Genomic DNA, 22,672 nt, shown 5'->3' on the forward strand with positions numbered 1-22,672 from the left:
GTCTCACCCTCTCTCCCTTCTGTCATTAACTGCTTCTATACTTTCTTTATTTAGCTCTCCTAAATATAAAAAGGTGTACTAGTACAGGTTGAATTTGTCAGTTGCTTTAGCTCATACCCAGAAACAGCTGGCCTGCCATTATGCAGTAATTTATACCGCCAACATCAGCGCAGTCTCTCTTCAGATCACAGGTAAGTTGATTTCATTCTGGAATATGGTTTCTTGCATAGAATTTCCCACCATAAACATAATGTGGTTACTGCTGTTGTTGTTGTTATTATTAGAGCCAGTAGTAGTAGTAGTAATTATAGTAGTTGAAATATATTGGCTTTTTTTTTATGGCTGAAGGGAAAAAAAGAACAAATATATTGTGTAATCATTCTTCTTTAAAAACGTGTTATGGAAAAAAAAATCTTAGTTGATCCCTGGACCAAAACATAATGTAAACCCAAATTAGGCTTTATGGATTACCTTTATTAAACTACTTAACCATTGGTATTACCTGGAAACTGTAGATGAGGCACACAGAGAATGGAAAGATGTTCAGAAACTGAATGTTTTTTTTTTTGTTTTTTTCATTTTGCTTCAGGCCTGTAAGAGAATGTGAACTTGTCACTGCAGGCTAAACCATACAATCATTGTTCTTGTGTTCCACAGACACTCAGTGAACAGTTTTATGCAGTCATTCTTTATATAGTTTTTTTACAGTCATTCATTATGCAATGGCATACTGTCATTCGATCTACAGTGTTACATCTTCATTCATTAAACATGTTACGTGGTCATTCATTACATGATGCTCTACAGACATTCGTTATATCGTGTTACATGGTTGTTCATGTTCGGCATCATGTTGTGGAACAGGGATACCAGTGCCTGGATTCTATAGCACATAAGAACCGTCAAGGAGGTCAAATATAGATGGGTTGGCCATATTGCACGACCTAAAGACAGCAGAAGGACGACAGAATAGACACAAAGTCATGGACAAGATCTAAGGGTCAACCAAAGACAAGATGGTGAGATGATCTCACCCGCTACCTGAGGCCTACATGGCCATGGCCACAACTGGCCAGAGACAGACAGTGGTGGAAGGAGTCCAGGGAGGGGTTCCTCCTTCAGGAGTGATGAACCCCTGAAAAAGATAAGGTTATATTTATTCATTATACAGTACCATAGTTATAACCTTCTACACTATCGTGCAGTTCCTCATAACAGCATACAATACTGTTATTCATTACACCATTGGAGTTCTCTGGCTCAATGGTTCCTATTGAAACACCCAACACATGCCAGCATGGAAAGCAGACAATAAATGGTTGTGGTGGTGGCCATGGTGGTGGTGGTTGTTGTTGCTGTTGTTATCATCATCATTATCATTATCATAAGGCAGTGAGCTGGCAGAATTGTTAGCACACCAGGCGAAATGCTTTGTGGCACTTCTTCTGTCTTTACATTCTGAGATCAAATTCTACTGAGATTGAATTTGCCTTTCATCCTTTTGGGGTCAATAAATTAAGTACCAGTGAAACTTTGGGATCAATGTAATCAACTAGTCCCCTCCCCCAAAATTTCAGGCCTTGTGCCTTTTGTAGAAAGGATTATTATTATTATTATTATTATTATTATTATTATTATTATTATTATTATTATTATATTATTATCATTATTATTATTAAGGTGATGAGCTGGCAGAATTGTTAGAATACCAAATATGCTTAGTGGCATTTTATTCATCTTTATATTTGGCTGAGATCAACAAATTCTGCCGAGATCAACTTTGCCTTTCTTCTTCTGGAAGTTGATAAAATAAGTACCAGTTGAGCACTGGGATCAATGTAATTGACCTACTCCTTCCCCAAAAGTTATGGTGAGCTGGCAGAAATGTTAGCATGCCAGCCAAAATTCTTAATGGTATTTCGCCTGTGTTTACATTTTAGGTGCAGGAGTGGCTGTGTGGTAAGTAGCTTGCTTACCAACCACATGGTTCTGGGTTCATTCCCACTGCATGGTACCTTGGGCAAGTGTCTTCTGCTATAGCCTCGGGCCAACCAAAGCCTTGTGAGTGGATTTGGTAGACGGAAACTGAAAGAAGCCTGTCGTATATATGTATATATATATATATATATATGTATGTGTGTGTATATGTTTTTCCCGCCCCCCCCAAACATCGCTTGACAACTGATGGTGGTGTGCTTACATCCCCGTAACTTAGTGGTTCGGCAAAAGAGACCGATAGAATAAATACTAGGCTTCCAAAGAATAAGTCCTGGGGTTGATGTGCTTGACTAAAGGCAGTGCTCCGGCATGGCCACAGTCAAATGACTGAAACAAGTAAAAGAGTAAAAGAGTAAAGCCTTGTGCCAAAATTTGAAACCATCATTATTATTATAATTATTATTATAATTATTATTATTATTATTATATCAGCTTTTAGTTCTGCTATTTTATCTAGCCTCAGGTCAGTTCTGATCCAGCATCCAGCAGACCTATGGTCACACCACAGCCTTGACATTCTTGCTTTTTATTCCGACAGTATATTTAGGACTACATTTTCAACAATGTCTTTTTGAAAAAGACTGAAGCATGTGATTTCAAAAAGAGTATGGCTGCTGTTTTTAGCAGGTCAAGTAACTGTGTGGAAGTTTCCTCATTGGTTCTACTCAAGTAAACCCACTATGTGGAGGTTGTTAATAAAATATTAACAACCACTATGGACATATGCTGTGCTCTAGTTCTATCAGGGCCATACTGCTTAACCAGCCATACAGTATATTAAGCATGTTGTATACCACTTGTTATATATATTTATATATGTTCTATACACAATCATACAGTGACATATATAAAATAGACCCTACCATTCAGTGACCTGTTATATATGTGTGTATGTGTAAATTATATATATATATATACATACATATATATATAGATATATATAGAACATACATATAATATACATATATATATATAATATATATATATATATATATATGTATATATATATATATTACGGAGATGTACTCGCATAGCAAGTAATTTGATCTGAGATCCTGTGCTGAAACGAAAACAATTGCAGCGTGGAAGGTGTTTATAAACCATTTAAGAACACACAAAAGCCGTTCGATTCACTCCAACATTTAATTTTAATTTGTCAAAATATTTTCGTCGCTAAAATCCGCGACCTGTTCACTGACAAAGTCCGTGCTGCACGGACTTTGTCAGTGAACAGGTCGCGGATTTTAGCGACGACGAAATATTTTGACAAATTAAAATTAAATGTTGGAGTGAATCGAACGGCTTTTGTGTGTTTCTTAAATGGCTTATAAACACCTTCCACGCTGCAATTGATATATATATATATATATATATATATATATATATATATATATATATATATATATATGTATATATATATATATTATATATATATATATCTATATATATATATATAGATTACATATATACATATATACACACATATATATATAACGAATACACATAGATAATATATATACATATCTATATATATATATATATATTATTATATATAATATATATATATATATATATATATATATATATATATAAATATATATATAATATATATTATATATATAATATATATATATTATAATAAATATATATAATATATATATATATATATATATATATATATAATATATATAATATATATATATATATATATTAATATATATATATTATAATATATTAGATATATATATATATTATATATATATATTAATATATATATATATATATATATATATATATATATATATATGCATGCATGGCTGTATGGTAAGAAGTTTGCTTCCCAACCACATGGTTTCAGGTTCTGGCCCACTGTGTGGCACCTTTGGCAAGTGTTTTCTACCACTATATACCCTTGTGCCGACCAAAGCCTTGTGAGTGGATCTGGCAGACAGTAACTGAAAGAAGACCATTCTCTCTCTCTCTCTATATATATATATATATATATATAGGGAGAGTTTACGAAAAAAACAAAAGACGAAGACAGGTGGTGTACAAAACAAACAGATGTATTAGTATAACGCTCAGGAATATAAAAAGTCAATCACGTTTCGAGCCTACGCTCTTCTACAGAAAGGGACACAGAAAAAACAAGGAGAGAGAAAAAATGTGTGTAGTGGCTAACAATAGATAGATAGCTAGACGGACAGATAGGTAGGTAGGTAGGTAGGTAGATAGATAGATAGATAGATAGATAGATAGATAGATAGATAGATAGATAGATAGATAGATAGATAGATAGATAGATAGATATGTAGGTAGATAGATAGATAGATAGATAGATAGATAGATAGATAGATAGATAGATAGATAGATAGATAAATAGATAGATAGATAAATAGATAGATCGATAGATAAATAGATAGATAGATAGATAGGTGTTTATGTGTGTGTGTCTGTATTTGTCCCCCTGCCATCACTAATCCCCTAGCATAAAATCATCCCCTCAGTATTTGTAGTCTTGCAAACTGCATGATGGCCTTATTGATGCTGGTGGCATGAAAAAGCATGAAAAAAGCATTCTGTACATGCCATAGAGTGGTTGGCATTAGGAAGGGCATTCGACCATAGAAACAATGCCAAAGCAAGACACTGGGGCAGATTCTGTCTTTGACACCAACGAATCCTGTGAAACCATCAGGCACATGCCAGCATGGAGCATGGACCTTAAACACTGATATTGACGATGACGATGATGATGATGATAATGAGGATGGCTGGCTGGCTGGATGGATGGATGGATGGATGCTATCATAAAGTCATTTCTATACAACATACCTTGCCATATAAGGAAGCCAATAGCCAACTCCAGTGTTCCCCAAAGGCCAAGGCCCCTCAGCATCCCAATAATAGTGATCCTGTTTTGTTCTTAGAATCTTTTACTAGTTTCTGTCATTGGATGATGGCCATGCTGTAGCAGTGCCTTCTATGTTATTTGGGATCACTCCAGTGAAGTGATGCATTTTCTTGATGGTTAGAGGCTAAAAAATAACATGGACCGAGACCTGAGTAGGATTTGAACTCAGAGCATGAAAAGAATGTGACCTAATATCACATAGTATTTTTCTGATGATCTACCAGTTCTACTGTGTATCCGACTATAATGGTAGCTACAATAAATAAAGGAATAAGAACCAGCTGTTGTCACTGAAATTATTGGTTTTGTTACTGAAAGGAAGGAAGTGCTCTGGTTAAATCTCAGACTAGATCTGGCGTCTGCTACTATTACTGCTGCTGCTGTTGTTGGTGGTGGTGGTGGCAGTAACAATGAATGGGAGGCAGTCAGTAATCAATAGTTTTGGTAGTGGTGCTAGTCATGGTGGTGGTGGCAGTGGTGGTGATGATGCTGCTGCTGATGATGATGATGACGACGACGACGACGATGATGGTGGTGGTGAAAGATGTTGTTATTGTTATTGAGGATGATGATGGTGGTAACGATAAGGATGATGAAGATAATGATGATGAAGACAACGACGTCGACGACGACGGTGGTGGTAGTGGTGGTGGTGAAGGATGTTATTGTTGTTGAGGATGATGATGGTGGTAGCAGTAAGGATGATGATGATGATGATGATGATGGAGGAATCAGCAATTTTGGCTGTGTTGATGATGGTTGTGGTGCTGATGCTGGTACTTGTACTGTTGCTGGTACTGATACTGGCTGGTGGTGATGGAGGTGTTGGCGCTGGTGGTGCTGGAAAGAATGGTAACATATGATGACAATAGTATTATGTTACAGATAGCAGCAGTGCTCTAGCTGTAAGGAAGCATTTTATCTACATTAACAGTGATAAACAGAACACCTAGCAGTGTTAAATTACCGTAGCAATCAAAACAGAAGCTGTTGCATAAGTCAGTGTTAGAAGGCTTTGGTTACCATGTTGTCATGTGGTATACAAGCAAAGCAAGCAAAAAAAAAAAAAAAAGCTGGAAGCAGCACTAGTGTTCAGGAATTAGTTGTTTTACCGTTTTAATGTTGTTCATGGGTGTAAATATAGCTCTGTGTTAAAGGTTCTTGCTTCGCAACCATTTGCTTTCAGGTTCTATTCCACTGAATGGTACCTTGGACAAGTACCTTCTACTAGTATGCATTATGAATGGAATTTTGGGATCAGAAATTGCATAGAAGCTCATTGTTCTTTAACCTCTTGAGACTTAGCATAGAGCCACCCTCAGAGTGGGCTGAGTGCTTTTCATGTGGCACTTGCACAGATGAGTTTTGGCGTGATTTTTACAGTTGGATGCCCTTCCAAATGCCAACCACTTTTCAATGTAAACTGGGTGCTTTTTAAGTGACAACTGCAATGGTGCGGGGGGTCACCAAATGACTTTGCAAGACAATGAGTCTTTTAGAGGGGGGTTGGAATTGGAGGAGGTGATCATGTGTCAGATGATGAAAGATTAGAGTGTGACAGAGAGGCAGAAACAGATGTCTTGCTGTAGTTACCGAGCCAGAGAGACAGGAAGAGATAGAGGAAGGGAAAGAGAGTGAGAGTTAACAAGAGGTGTGCCGCTGTAAAGGTGATACATACATATGTGTGTGTGTGTATATATATATATATATATATATGTGTGTGTGTATATATATATATATATATATATATATATATATATATATATAATATATATATATATGTATATATATTATATATATATATATATATATATATATGTATATGTATATATATATCTGAGACCCCTTCGATCATGACTGACCGTGGGATTGGATATAGAAAGTTACCCTCCCAGGCACAAGTCTGGACAAGGTTATATATGGAAGACCAGCAGTTGCCCATGCATACTGGCCTCCCCTCTCCATGCCACAAGTGTTATCCAAGGGAAAGACAAAGGTCGATACAGCTTGGCACCAGTGACGTCGCAACTCATTTCTACAGCTGAGTGAACTGGAGCAACGTGAAATAAAGTGTCTTGCTCAACAACACAACATGCAGCTCAGTCTGGGATTCAAACTCACAACCTCACGATCGTAAGCTCGCCGCTCTAACCACTGAGCCATGTACTTTCATACACACACACACACACACACACACACACACATATATTTATATATATAAAATACTCAGTTTTATTTTGAGATTGCTAGTGTTAACAATACTTGCAAAAAATACAGACTGGAGTTGTAGTGCTCCAAGTGAGCTATATTTCACTTCTTAATTTGAACGGAGGCAATGTAAGCAGAAACTAGAGGAACATAATTCAGATCTACACTCAAAGATCAAATAGATACATATATTCATATATTCTTCCACATTTACAAAATGGATGTATAAATTCCAGATATAAATATCATTTAACATCCACTTTCCATGCTGGCATGGGTTGGATAAATATATAAAAATATATATAAATAGATATAATCGGTGTTATACATAAAACATGTTTTATGTATAACACTGTAAAAGTGCTGCCCCACCCCATAAAAGTGCCATCTGGGGGTAGGCCAATGCCATCTAGCTTCACCACTCTGAACCAGTGTGTTTTATTAGAGCTTTCGATTAACACAAGGTTTGTAAAGGAAATCAAGTAGATGGAAAGTGTATGGAAGCCTGTCAGGGAGATCATGCCTTTAATTCAATGGTCCAGGTTTGTTCCACACTATATCATACTGATTTAACCTGAGAATTATGTTAATGATACATGTGTCTGAGGAATACTCAGCCACTTACACATTAAGTTGGATTGGATTACCCATATTCAATCTACTGCAGGACAAAGGCTTCAGCATGTTCTCTCCACCAACTACAGACAGATGTGTAGGCCATGAAATTGAGCTTGTGATCATACTGGTTTGATGAGCCTGCTCTGTCACACTGGCTCAACATGGCTTTGGCAGAGGAATGCAGTTTTTTTTTCTTGTACTCATACCCAGGAGTAATTAAGTCAATTGCGTCAACCCCAGTGCTCAAATGGTGGTTATTTTATCAACCCTGAAAAGATGAAAGGATAACATGACCTTGGTGGAAATTGAACACTGAATATAAAGGTGAATGAAATAACACTAAGCATTTTGCCAAGCGTGCTCACAATTCTGCCAGGGCACCAGCGTACATTAAGTTAATAAGTAGATAATTCAGTTGAATGAATAACTGAATGCTCATCAGGAACCCCGACAGAAGATCTATTAAACCTAACAACATGCACAATGCATTCTACACTGATAATATTAGTTTCAAATTTTGGCACAAGGCCAGCAATTTCAGTGGAGGGTGTAAGTCAATTACACTGACCCCAGTGCTCATCTGGTACTCATTTTATCAATCCTGAAAGAATGAAAAGCAAAATCAACCTCATTGGAATTTGAACTCAGAACGTAAGGATGAACAAAATACCACTCAGCATTTTTCTTGGCACAGTAACAATTCTGCCAGGTCACTACCACTCATTAAGTTATTAAGCATGTAATTCAGTTGATTGAATAACTGAATGCTCATCATGAAATCCAGCTGAAGATCTATTAAAATCTTGCAACTTAGACAATGCATTCTCTGCTGATAATGTTACAATTACATTCTTCTACAAGCTCACCACCACCTCCATAAATACTTACACACAAACTATGTACAAAAATAATTCTACCAAAAATATGAAAAAAAGCAGACTAGCAGTAATATCAAATAAAAGAGAGAGAGAGCTAGAAATAGCATCCATATCTTCCTCAAATTACACCTTACCTCCCATCTTGGTAAATGTAGTTCTAGAAATGCAATTTCCAAGAGAAGAATGGGATGGTCATGGCAAAAATACCTTTGAACATAGATCTACAGTCTCAGGACTGGTCTGGGATTAAACAATATTAACCTTTAAGGGTGGCGAGCTGGCAGAAACGTTAGCATGCCGGGTGAAATGCTTAGCAGTATTTTATCTGCCGAGATCGACTTTGCCTTTTATCCTTTCGGGGTCGATTAAATAAGTACCAGTTACACACTGGGGTCGCTGTAATTGACTTAATCCCTTTGTCTGTCCTTGTTTGTCCCCTCTACGTTTAGCTCCTTGTGGGCAATAAAGAAATAAATATTAACCCTTAAGCATTCAGATTACTCAATGAAATGTAAAGCTCATTGATTTGTATTGTTTTGCGTTAATCATACTCTGAGATTTGATGCCTTGAGATTTTGATGATGCGATTGCTTATTTTTTAAATTGTGCTTCAGAAGACCTTGCAAGCCAAATGAGACCATAACCTTGTGGCCTATGCCAGGGGTGTAACCAGCGTACTGCTTGCGAAGACCTGTTAAGGCAAGTGAAATCGAAATCAAATTCGATGACTGGCATCCGTGCTAGTGGAGCACTAAGAGCACCATCTGAGCATGATCGTTGCCAGAGCAGCTAACCCTCCATATTCACCAGATATTGCTCCTTTGGATTTCCACTTATTCAGGTCTCTGCAGTGTAGTCTTAATGGTATAAATTTCAATTCCTTGGATGACATAAAAAGATACCTTGTTGAATTCTTTGCTATGAAACCACCTCAATTCTAGGAAGAGGGTATTTTCAAGTTAAAGGAAAGATGGAGACGCATTGTGCAACAAAATGGTTCATATTTGGTTGATTAAAATGTAATGGCAAGTATTTATTGACCTTTTTCTTTCCTTTAAAAATCGGCTCAAATTTTCCAGACAACCCAATAGTTAAATTAGTGTTAATATATTGTATGTAGATAAGATGGTGAAGTGGTAGGATTGTTAGCATACAGAGTAAAATGCTTAACAGTATTTTATCTGTTCAAATTCTGCTGAGGTTCACTTTGCCTTTCATCCTTTTGGGGTTGATGAAACAAGTACCAGTTAAGCACTCAAGTTGATATAATCAATTTGCCCCCACCCCTGAAATTGTTACCCCAGTGCCAAAATTTGGAACTAATATATTGTATTCAGTTAAAATCAAAAATTTAATTTGTAATAATAATAATAATAATAATAATAGGCGTAGGAGTGGCTGTGATAAGTAGCTTACTTACCAACCACATGGTTCCGGGTTCAGTCCCACTGCATGGTACCTTGGGAAAGTGTCTTCTACTATAGCCTCAGGCCGACTAAAGCCTTGTGAGTGGATTTGGTAAATGGAAATTGAAAGAAGCCTGTCGTATATATGTATATATATGTTTGTGTGTCTGTGTTTGTCCCCCCAACATCGCTTGACAACCGATGCTGGTGTGTTTATGTCCCCGTAACTTAGCAGTTCAGCAAAAGAGACCGATAGAATAAGTACTAGGCTTCCAAAGAATAAGTCCTGGGGCCGATTTGCTCGACTAAAGGCGGTGCTCCAGCATGGCCACAGTCAAATGACTGAAACAAGTAAATGAGTAATAATTATGCAATGAGGAAAAGATAAAAGTTGGTTCTGTGACTGATATTTTATTTTAATAATTTTGCAAAGTAAAGGAGATACATTCAAACATGTTTCAGATATTGAGCCAGTGAGCTAATGTTTTTCTTTTCCTTGTCACTTAATTCTTTCTTCCTTTTATGATCACTACATTTACTATGATAACACTCACTTAAGTATTGATCTTTCATAGGGATGACATCTCTGAGTTACTAAACTGAGTGATGTATCTTTTAAAACATAACAGCAAAAGTGTGTTTGTAGCAGCAGTCTCTTACTATGCACTACAACAAACTAGAGCATCATAAAAGGTATCTAGGAATGTCATGGTTTTGTAAAAATATAATTTAAGGCTTCATAAAATCCATGCTAAATCACATGTGTCTTACTCTTTTACTAGTTTCAGTCTTATGACTGTGTCCATTCTGGAGCAGTGCCTTTTTAGTCGAGCAAATCGACCCTGGGACTTATTCTTTGTAAGCCTAGTACTTATTCTATCGGTCTCTTTCATCTGAGCCACTAAGTTACAGGGACATAAACACACCAGCATCGGTTGTCAAGCGATGTTGGGGGGACAAACACACACACACACACATATATATGTATGTATGTATATATACATATATATGATGGGCTTCTGTCAGTTTTCATCTACCAAATCCACTCACAAGGCTTTGGTTGGCCCGAGGCTATAGTAGAAGACACTTGCCCAAGGTGCCATGCAGTGGGACTGAATCCAGAACCATGTGGTTCATAAGCAAGCTACTTACCACACAGCCACTCCTACGTCTATGTCTTGAAAATGTATTATTCAAATTTTCTTATAATAAGTATGTTTAATAAAATAGGGTTGGTGGAGGTGTGGCTGAGTGGTTTTAGGTTCAATTCCATAACATGGCATCTTAAATAATAATAATAATAATATAATAATGAAATTATTGTATACAGTGCTCAGGTGCACCACAACTTGTCAAAAGTGTGTATAAAGCATATGAAATACTGTACAAATGTTGGGGGGGGGGGACAAACACAGACAAGTGGGCAAGTGTCTTCTACAATAACCCTGGGATGAGCAAAGCCTTATGGGTAGATTTGATAAATGAAAACTTAGAAAACTAGTTGTTTGCTGAACTAGATATGGCATTTAAAAAAAGAGGGTACACCATACAGGATTAAATGGAAGCTTATAAAACAACTGGACCATATCTCAATGAGGGCAGATGATGCAAACTTTGCTTGGCTGAGAGGATAAAGATCATAAAAATTCACTTGACAGTGATGTTAGTGTGGGGAAGGAGGCTTCTCAAGTTCCAAAAGTGAAGAATTTTAGTTGATGTCTCTCATAAGAGAGAAAATTCATGCCGAAAATGTGAAATTTCCCTACATGGAAATTTCCCTGCAAATGGAAATCATGCATAAACTGACCTTTTTCAGAGACAACTGGGACCAGTAAGTGAGATGACTCCATTTTCCCTAGACAGTATTTTGCTTCAACAAATTTCATTTCAGGGGTTTTTTCACAACCCTGGTTGACCTACACTGTATTCCTACCTCCACTAGTTGAGAGGTTATATGTCTCCGGCCTGCAAGTCCAACGAGTTGCTAATATAGTTAAGAGCATAAATGGTAACTTCCTGACTGACCATAGCCAACAACTACATTATGTGTGTGTTAAATGTGTGTATATGTTTGAGTTTTTTTGTTTTAACATCACAAGATTATTGTAAATTGAGCATCCATTTATTTCCAACATCCTGGCCATATCTGGGCATGGGGAGATATTACCTGTCTTGGAAACAGGCAAGGGTTGGCAACAGGAACGGCATCTGGCTGCAGAGTACCTGCCTCAGTAAACTCCATCTGACCCTTGCAAACATGAAAAGTTAGATGTTAAAACTACGATGATGATGATGATGATGATGATGAGGGTGGTGGTAGTAGCAGCGACGACGACAGTGGTGGCAACGGCGAGGAGGAGGAGGATTTTATTCTAAATTTTTGACTGCCTTTATTTTTAAAAAAGTAAGCAAGATGAATTAGTCATTATCAAACTACCATACGAAACATTAATTAGTATGAAACTTTGACGGCGGGTTTTAATTTAAATCACTTTAAGACAGGAAGTCTGTATCGTGGATCCAAGGTAGTCTTGGGAAGGTTGGTATTAAACGGGTAAAAACAATCCTTTTGACCTTTCCATGTACAACTTTTACTTGATCCCCAACACACCTGGAAGTTGAAAACATTGTGAACAATTAGTTTATAGTATTGAAACCTTACTCTTACTCCATAAATTCTGAATTAGTCTCTATGTTTAAGTAATCTAATATCTAATTAATGAATTAATGAACTCCAGGTAGTATGAAATGATGCTGGTGAAAATATGTACTGACGTAATTTTACATATTGGAATGGGGTGCATAAGAATAATTTAACCCCTTTGATACCAACCCGGCTCTGTTGTACAAATGTCTTGTTTTCATAAGTTTTGAATTAAAATCTTCCACCAAACCTTAGTCACAATTTATGTTCCTAACACTAGCTTAATGGTAACTAAGTTATTTTACTAAATTCTTTGTTACATTTAAAGTAATTGAAAGAAACACAGAGCATTTAAAAATAAATACAGTAACGAAAGGGTTAAGGGCCTTATAACAACATAGATTACTTTAATGGTGTTAGCTGAAGTTGGTTTAGTTGGTTTCGTAACAGGTGAGTGACCATGAAGTGGCTTGTAAGGTTAGTGAATAAAATAGAGAGAGGTGGGGAAACAGAGAGAAGTGAAAGAGTTCATATACGATTTTTTGTTGGCTGTTTGGTTATATTTATTAACGAAAAGATAACTGGAAAAAAAAAAAAGAAAGAAAAAACAAGATCTACTTACATAACATTTACATGCACACACACACACACACACACACACATATATATATATATATACATAGGGAGAGAGAGAGAGAGAGAGAGAGAGAAAGAAAGAAATATGAAGAAAGTGAAACAAGTATTTTCTCATCTCAACCACTACAACCAGTGACATCATCAGCAGCAATTAATAACAGATAAGATTTCAGTGGCTGTGGGTGTCTGTGTGTGCGCGCTTGTGTGTGTGTGTGTGCATACACACACACACACACACACACATATATATATATATATCATCTTGATTGGTTAGTAATTCTAACATGGGTGTGATGTGAGAAAAGAAAACGAAACAAAAAGCAAACAAAGTATAGTTTTGCACAGAAATCCTCTAACATTAACTTTCAGAAGCTGCTCAGATTTCTTTCCTTTACGTAATAACTTGATTCTTGATAAAGATCAGGTACAAACAATGTTTGCCAAAGGACCTTGAACAAAGTTAGCAATTCCTAAAAAAACCATAAATTTGATTAATACTGTTTTGCTTCTTTTCTTTTCTATACTGTTTAGAGATCTGAGCTGCTTTTTAGCTTTTTGCTCTGAAGCCTTTTCAAATTCTACATTGTTTAGGCTTTATGATGATGAAATTAAGGAAATATTTATATTTTAGAACTGTAGATATTTAGTAAGTGGCTTGATCTGAGTTTATGCATAGAAACTGAGTCATTTACACCACACAAGAATGATTGATAATCATTTAAAATACACACATACGCCTTTTTATTCACTTCTAATAATAATAATTATAATAATAATGATAATGAAATTATTGCATGCAGTGCTCAGGTGCATCACAACTTGTCAAAAGTGCACATAAAGCATATGCAGTAATCTACAAATGTCTGGGAAGCGAACAGTGTATGAGTCAGGTACATGCTTGCATGTGTATGGAGGGGAGAAAATCAGGTGTAGCGTTGGCAAATCTCAGGAAGCATGGAAGTTTTGAAGGATGCAGTGCTCCGACAACTAACAACTGATGCCAGCAGTTTGTTCCATACTTCAGCAACTCTAAATTGTTATTTATATCAGTCATTCCTGCACTTATTTTATCTTGGAACCCTTATACAATTTTTTCCAAATATCATGGTACATATACCCATATCTTATGGACAACTCCTGCTTTCCTAATTTTAACACTTTTGATACCAACTTACCTGAAACTGATTTGGTTCTATAACATGAATTTCAGTTCTATAACACAAAGTGATCTAAAGTAAAACCTTTCATCAATACTCTTTTACTCTTTTGCATGTTTCAGTCATTTGACTGCAGCAATGCTGGAGCACCGCCTTTAGTCGAGCAAATCGACCCCAGGACTTATTCTTTGTAAGCCTGGTACTTATTCTATTGATCTCTTTTGCCAAATCACTAAGTTAGGGGATGTAAACACACCACCATCAGTTGTCAAGCAATGTTGGGGGAACAAACAGACACACAAACACACACACACACACATATATATATATATATATATATATATATATATATATATACACATATATATACGATGGGCTTCTTTCAGTTTCCGTCTATCAAATCCACTCACAAGGCTTTGGTTGGCCAGAGGCTATAGTAGAAGACACTTGCCGAAAGTGCCACGCAGTGGAACTGAACCCGGAACCATGTGGTTGGTAAGCAAGCTGCTATATACCCTCCAGCCTTCATCAGGTGTCTTGGGGAAATTTTGAACCTGGGTCCTTATTCCTAAGGTATTTTTTGATGTTGTGTTTATTATTATTATTATTATTATTATTATTATTATTAAGGTCACTGCCTGGAATCAAACTAGGAAGCTCGGGGTTGATAGCCTGTGCTCTTAACCACTACGTCACATGCTCCAAACAATAGTTTGACAAAGTTGTTTTATTAAATTCTTCCCTATTTTCAAAGTAAATTGAAATAAAGACAATATATTTCAACAGAAATATAGTAACAAAAAGGGTTGATAAAGCATTCAATGAAACAAACGTTTTTAAAAGAGAATTTATTCATATAAAAACATATAATTACGTACAAATTCCATTAACTTTTATGTTTCGGGTGAAGTCAGTTTGAAAATAAATGAATAAGAAAGATCACCTCTCCAATCGGTTGACTATCTGTGAATAGGAAGAACAAATATTTTGGTTAAACCTTCTAAATGTGCACAAAATAGATGCAATTCTGCTTGTGTAACACTCAGATTAACTCTTAGATTTTTTCAAGACTTTTGTTAGGCTTGAAATAGCTGCTGCTACTGCCACCATCATCATCGTCATCATCATCATCATCATCATTTGCCTTGGTTAGATAGGTTTTAAAACATCTCACCTCCTGTTACAGTCTCTTGTCATCTTGTACACACAGCGATGGAAACGGAAAAAATTGCCATGTTTTCTTTTGGAACCACTTTACAACATGAACTAGATACATGCCTATAGTTGTTACTTGGAGTTACTGGTCTTATCAGCTGGTTTCCTGTATTGTGCTATGGAGTTTGTCTTTCCTTCATTCCTTCCTTTTCTTTTTCACTATAGTTATTTTTTACAGCTGAATATTCTTCCTAGCACCCACCATTTAACAGTGTAAACAGTTGGACAGGCTTTTATGGCATACCTAAATATTTACACCAATTAGTGATAGTGTTTACATTTAAAATTAACTCATTATGGATTAGGTACATTTTATCATACCACTTGACTAGAGTATCAGTCTGTTGTAGAACTAAAGAAACCCTCTTAGCTTAGTAATAATGCTATTTATGACTATTGGCTGAAACCCTCAACCCCATAACGTTTGCTGGTTAATAATGGTTTCAGATCTTGGCACAGGCCCAGTAGTTTTTGATGCAAGGGGAAGTCAATTAAATTGACACCAATTTAAGTACCAGTCAAGTACTTTGGTACTTGACTGGTATTTTATTTCATTCAATTTGCCATCAAGGCATTACACAGAAGTAGTAGCTATGGGCTGGACAATAACATTAATGAGATGAATGATGAAAAAATGGTATTAATGAGGGAAGGCAGAAGACACCCACCGATCTCTGCTTCTCTAAAACACTGTTCTTTTACAAAACATACAATTTGAGGTAATAAACCTCTTACTATTGTTCCATTTGGACTCAAGGTCCTTACAATGAGGCACTAAGCCTCTTACCAAAAATAACACCGTGTCCTTAAAAATGAGACACTAGGCCTCTTACATTTTTCTCTTTTAGGGCCATATGCCCTTTCAGTATGAGGCACTCAGCCTCTTAATTTTACAATTTTCTGCCCCACTGGCACCCGACCAGGTTCAAAGCATCACTTAAGCAGTCTGATAGTGCCACGTCAGAGTGCCATAATTGGAAGCGGAATACACCTTCTGGGAAGGAGTCCATTATCCGTGTCTGAGATGACCTCCACAGTTACCTATGGAGGCCATCCAGGATCTTTAATGCTGTTTATGTCTCCTCCTCTGGCAAACTTTTTAGTAGACTTTCCCACTGCCTCTCCCGTGAGGGAGAAGACCAAATATTGTACTTATTGGTACTTAGGGTGAAAAGCAAAGTCAACCTCAGCGGAATTTGAACTCAGAATCTAAAACTGGACGAAATACTGCTAAGCATTTTGACTAGTGCAGTAACAGTTCTGCCACCTCACTGCCTTTCTGCTTATGAATAATAACAATAATAATAATTATAATAATAATAATAATAATAATAATAATAATAATTATCCTTTCTACTGAAGGCACAAGGCCTGAAATTATGGGGGAGAGGACTAATCAATTACATTGAACCCAGTATTTCACTGGTACTTATTTTATCAACCCCAAAAGGATGACAGGCGAAGTCGACCTCAGTGGAATTTGAACTCAGAACACAAGGACAGATGAAATGCTGATAAGCATTTTGCCTGGCATGCTAGCAAATCTGCCAGCTCGCCTCCTTAATAATAATGATGATGATGACGATGATGATATGTATGTATACATATAAATATATATATATACATAAGGGACTAAAGCCATCTGAATATGGCTAGGGACAGGGCAGGGTGGTGGGGGTGTTACTGTTGCATTTAGCCCCAGGCGAACATCGACGTCGCCAGATAGGCTTGACACCACACATTGATGATAGGCAATACACCTTGAAACCATGGTCCGTGTGTGGTTTCCGCTTCATCGGGGAATTATCTCCCTTTGCAGGTTAAAGGACACCGTGATGGTGTCAAGCCTATCTGGCGACGTCGATGTTCGCCTGGGGCTAAATGCAACAGTAACACCCCCACCACCCTGCCCTGTCCCTAGCCATATTCAGATGGCTTTAGTCCCTTATGTTATGGAGCAGTTACTGTCTATATCTCATTTAGAGAATTATTATTGCTGTCGAACAGATTTTCGAAATCAGCAAATGTATTTTGCTTGAAAATCTATATATGAATATCCTGCAGAGTGAGATTTCGTCGAGGAAGCGGGGGCCTACCACACGTTGATGATAGGCAATACACCTTGAAACCATGGTCCGTGTGTGGTTTCCGCTTCATCGGGGAATTATCTCCCTTTGCAGGTTAAAGGACACCGTGATGGTGTCAAGCCTATCTGGCGACGTCGATGTTCGCCTGGGGCTAAATGCAACAGTAACACCCCCACCACCCTGCCCTGTCCCTAGCCATATTCAGATGGCTTTAGTCCTTTATGTTATGGAGCAGTTACTGTCTATATCTCATTTAGAGAATTATTATTGCTATATATATATATATATATATATATATATATATATATATATAAATTAACAGAATGAGATAAAAATCCAAGGCTGTGAAAGATTTCAGAACATTTATAAAGAGAAAGTCTTACAGCTGTTTCCAGGATATTTTATGTATCCCTTCATTGGAGATGGCGTGAGAAAATGGTTAAGCAATAGTTATTCTAGATAAGATATGAAATAGAGAGTGAAGTGGAGGAATGAAAATAGACGTGAGATATGCAGGGATATTGTATCTACAGTTCCATTATTTAGGCAGAATGGTATACATATAAGATTCCTGTACCTTGTGTGTATTTAAAATTGGTCATTCCAAGCATAGAGTTTGTAAACGGTGTTATTGAATTGTTTTATACATATGAGCGGTTTAGCTTAATTGGTTCAGTGCACCGCGACGCATAATCACGGAGGTGTGAGTTCGAGTCTCATAGCCGGCCGCCAACACTTTTTTCTGCAAAATAGGGGTAGCTTATCCTGTCCAGGCTATATGATTAGCATTATCCTGCATTTGAGAATTTAAAATCACTTCTTTAACTTTCTAAGACATCTCAACACTTCTAAAGCAAACTTCTTTTATCTATCTATATATATATATATATATATATATATATATATATTATATATATATATATATATATATATATATAATTAACAGAATGAGATAAAAATCCAAGGCTGTGAAAGATTTCAGAACATTTATAAAGAGAAAGTCTTACAGCTGTTTCCAGGATATTTGATGTATACCTTCATCGGAGATGGCGTGAGAAAATGGTTAAGCAATAGTTATTCTAGATAAGATATGAAATAGAGAGTGAAGTGGAGGAATGAAAATAGACGTGAGATATGTATCTACAGTTCCATTATTTAGGCAGAATGGTATACATATAAGATTCCTGTACCTTGTGTGTATTTAAAATTGGTCATTCCAAGCATAGAGTTTGTAAACGGTGTTATTGAATTGTTTTATACATATGAGCGGTTTAGCTTAATTGGTTCAGTGCACCGCGACGCATAATCACGGAGGTGTGAGTTCGAGTCTCATAGCCGGCCGCCAACACTTTTTTCTGCAAAATAGGGGTAGCTTATCCTGTCCAGGCTATATGATTAGCATTATCCTGCATTTGAGAATTTAAAATCACTTCTTTAACTTTCTAAGACATCTCAACACTTCTAAAGCAAACTTCTTTTATCTATCTATATATATATATATATATATATATATATATATATATATATATATAAAAACAATATTTTATAATTACAAATATAATTATAATTAGGGTTCACCAAAGATTTGCTTTACCACATACTGAAGTTTAGAAATAGCAGCCAAAGAACCTTAGCTATTTCTTCTACTATAAGAAGAGACTCCCGGACAAAAACAAAATGGTTCTTTTTCATGCCGAATTCTACTTGGTGAAATTATTGATTACTAGTTAATTAATTAATTTTACCCTTTATTATTATTGATATATGTATATATATATATAACAACTGGAAAAGATACCTCGATGACTGTTTCATCATCTGGGACAAAGGCATAGAGAAACTTGAGGAATTTAAAATTCTATTAAATGGAATAAATGACAATATACAATTCACGATGGACCACAACGAAAAAGAATTACCATTTTTAGACATCCTCATTAAGAAAACCGGCAACAAAATAGAGACAGATATCTACTATAAACCGACAGACTCTAAACAGTACCTACCCTTTGATTCATGCCACCCACGACACACTAGAATGAATGTCCCTTTTGTTTAGCTAGAAGGATTTGCACCATAATATCAGACACAAACACCCGACACACACGTCTCCAGGAACTTAGAACCACACTCACAAATAGAAACTATCCACAGCCCCTAATAGACAGTGCAATCCAACGGGTACTTAAATTAAGTATAGAAGACCTGAGACAAACAAAACCAAAAAAGAAAGAACAATTAAAAACCCTTCCCTACATCTCTACACACAACCCACTCAACAATGAGGCCTTCAACACCATACTACAAAGCACAGCCCTACTAAAGGGAGACCCAAAGATGAACCGGATCCTCGAAACACACACCATCATTAAAAGTAAACGGCAACCAAAATCCTTGAAAAGGATTTTAACCCAAGCTACACTGCACTCAACATCAACCACAAAACCAGCAGTTAGAAAATGTGGAAGGCCCAACTGCGGAATCTGTGTCATCTTGAAAGAAGGATCAGAATTTATACTGGAACAAGGCCACCAGTTCACCATCAGAACAAACTTCACCTGCGCATCAGAAAACTTAATTTACGTCATAACATGTGCAGGCTGCAATAGGCAGTATATAGGCCATACAAAAAATAGCTTACGTAACAGGATGGCGATGCATAAATCACAAATTAGAAACCCTGATTACTGCAAAATACCGGTCAGCGGACACATAGATAGATGTGCTGGAAATGTAAATCCGAAATTTACAACTAACCCGCTCTATAAATTCAGTGACAACGCAACCTTCACACAACGCCAAAATAAAGAACTATATTTCATAAAAAAATTTAGACCAAGTTTAAACACCCTGGGCCAGGAATACTAAAACAAAAGATAAGTCCTCCGAAAAGGAGAACCAAATTTCACCACGGCCGCTACTTCAAACAGACACTCACTCTGACGAAATATGCCTTAGTAAAAAAGGAAAAGAATTCTTTCGTGCAAATCTGACCCTGATACATACGATACAGCTAAGGGTCAGACCCGATTCTGATTGGTCAACAAGTTGATGACGTCTAGCTCTGCTAGAATGGACAGGATACAAACAGGGGACAGTCATTAGTCAGAATATTGATGACGTCCTTTTCTGCTTGGATAGTCACCTAACAAGTACAGACAGGGGGCAGATCTAATGTAGCTATAAGTCGTGATTGGGCAGAATCTGGATGACGTCCCGCTATGCTTGACTAACGAAGCGACTGGTCAAGACAGGAAACAAACAAGAGGGAGTTATAATGCAGCGATTGGTCAAAATAATGATGACGTCCCGTTCCACTTGATTAAAGCCACCTAACGAAACGATTGGTCAAAACATTGATGACGTCACGCTACGCTAGATTGACCACCTAACAGGCATTATAAAACCGAGCATTTCACAAAAACTCACTTGAACCACCCAGCGAACTTCCACCATGGGTCATCACAATTGCTTAAGGTAAAAATGAATTCCTCGCTCTTTCGGAAACATCAATCTTCTGTATTGACCGCTTTCCACCACTTTGATCTGTTTTTTGTATTGAATACGTATCGCCACCGTGGGCCACTGCATCGAACACTTTGAACATATACTTCAAACTATATATCAACTATACATGAACTATATATCAACTATACATGAACTCTAAGATGTCTGACTCCGTTGTGTATTATAAATGAATTTCTTGTGTTTGACGGCATGAGCTGTCTCTTTTTATATATAACTTTTTTTGATAAGGTTCATTTCAGGAACTGAAACATGTTATAATGTATATATAAAAATTAAAAATTGTATAATACAGCAGCATTTTCGAACTTCATTTTTTACAAATATATATATATATATATATATACTTGTGTTTTGAGTTGTATTTTCATGTTTGTATCACCAAACCTATTTACTCTGTAGTAACAATTTACATAGGAAGTTTTGTCATCATCAACACAAGTAAAGATTGATTTAAAACTTCTGAAACAATAACAACAACAACAGCAATCCATCCAAACACAATTCCTTTTCAAATAAAGATGCGATCATATGTTCCCAAATCAGTGAGATGGTTAACATTTTATGGTAAACGTTTTATTTCCAACATTTTCTATTTAGTCTACTCCAGTATACTAACAAAGACTTTTTCTCCTTCTTTGCATCTAATTTATTTTTCTCTTATTTATTCGTTATAGTCGTGGAAGAGAGAAAGGGGCCATTAAACTTCAACATGGGTAAAGGGATCATCTATTTCTTAAATCAAATCTCACTTACTTACTTGTTCTTACACTATCTTCTATCAATGCTGTGGTACCACACTCAGTTTGGCTTTGATTTTAATCTTTACTACATCATATTTTAGCTATAGCTTCAACATCATTGCTATATCGTTGCTATATCATTGCTATATTGTTGCTATATAACACCTCTGCACTGATGCAAGGAAACTATTCCTTGTCATTGCTTGTTATGACAACTTATACCCATGATTGCTATGACATCATCCCTCTACAGTATTGATGTAATAAAACAAACACTCATTACATCATATTGTAGCTAAACCTTCAAAATCATTGCTATGATACTATATATTGTTGCTTGCTATATATCATTTCTGCACTGACACTAGGAAAACATTCCATGCCATTGATTGTTATGACAGCCTGTACCTATCATTGGTATGACATCATCCCTCTGCATTTTTGAATTAATAAAACAAATGCCCTGTCATTAAAGAAGCCCCATTGTCTTAAGTCATTTACTATAACACTATACTGTAATATTATTTCCACAAAATACTACTTTGTTACTATCATATTTTATCATTTGGTTACTAAAGCATTTTATTATTCCAATAACATTTTATTTGTTCTTTACAGTAGTGCTATGCACCATCATTGCTTA

General features: G+C 36.4%; 1 protein-coding gene across 2 annotated transcripts in view; it reads left to right on the forward strand.

Moving 5' to 3' along the window:
* The window catches only part of LOC115209620, a 52,344-nt gene that overhangs the window by 27 nt on the left and 29,645 nt on the right, over positions 1–22,672 (forward strand). Inside the window, exons 1-2 of one of the 2 annotated variants that reach the window (XM_029778071.2) lie at positions 1–191; positions 21,964–22,002. The exon at positions 1–191 is cut by the window's left edge and continues 27 nt beyond it. The gene's annotated coding sequence lies outside the window, so the exon portion shown is untranslated. The remainder of the gene's footprint in view (positions 192–21,963; positions 22,003–22,672) is intronic. The other variant, XM_029778072.2, reaches the window with a different exon arrangement.

The sequence above is a fragment of the Octopus sinensis genome, linkage group LG3, assembly GCF_006345805.1.
Source record: "Octopus sinensis linkage group LG3, ASM634580v1, whole genome shotgun sequence".
In the NCBI taxonomy this organism is placed as follows: domain Eukaryota; kingdom Metazoa; phylum Mollusca; class Cephalopoda; order Octopoda; family Octopodidae; genus Octopus; species Octopus sinensis.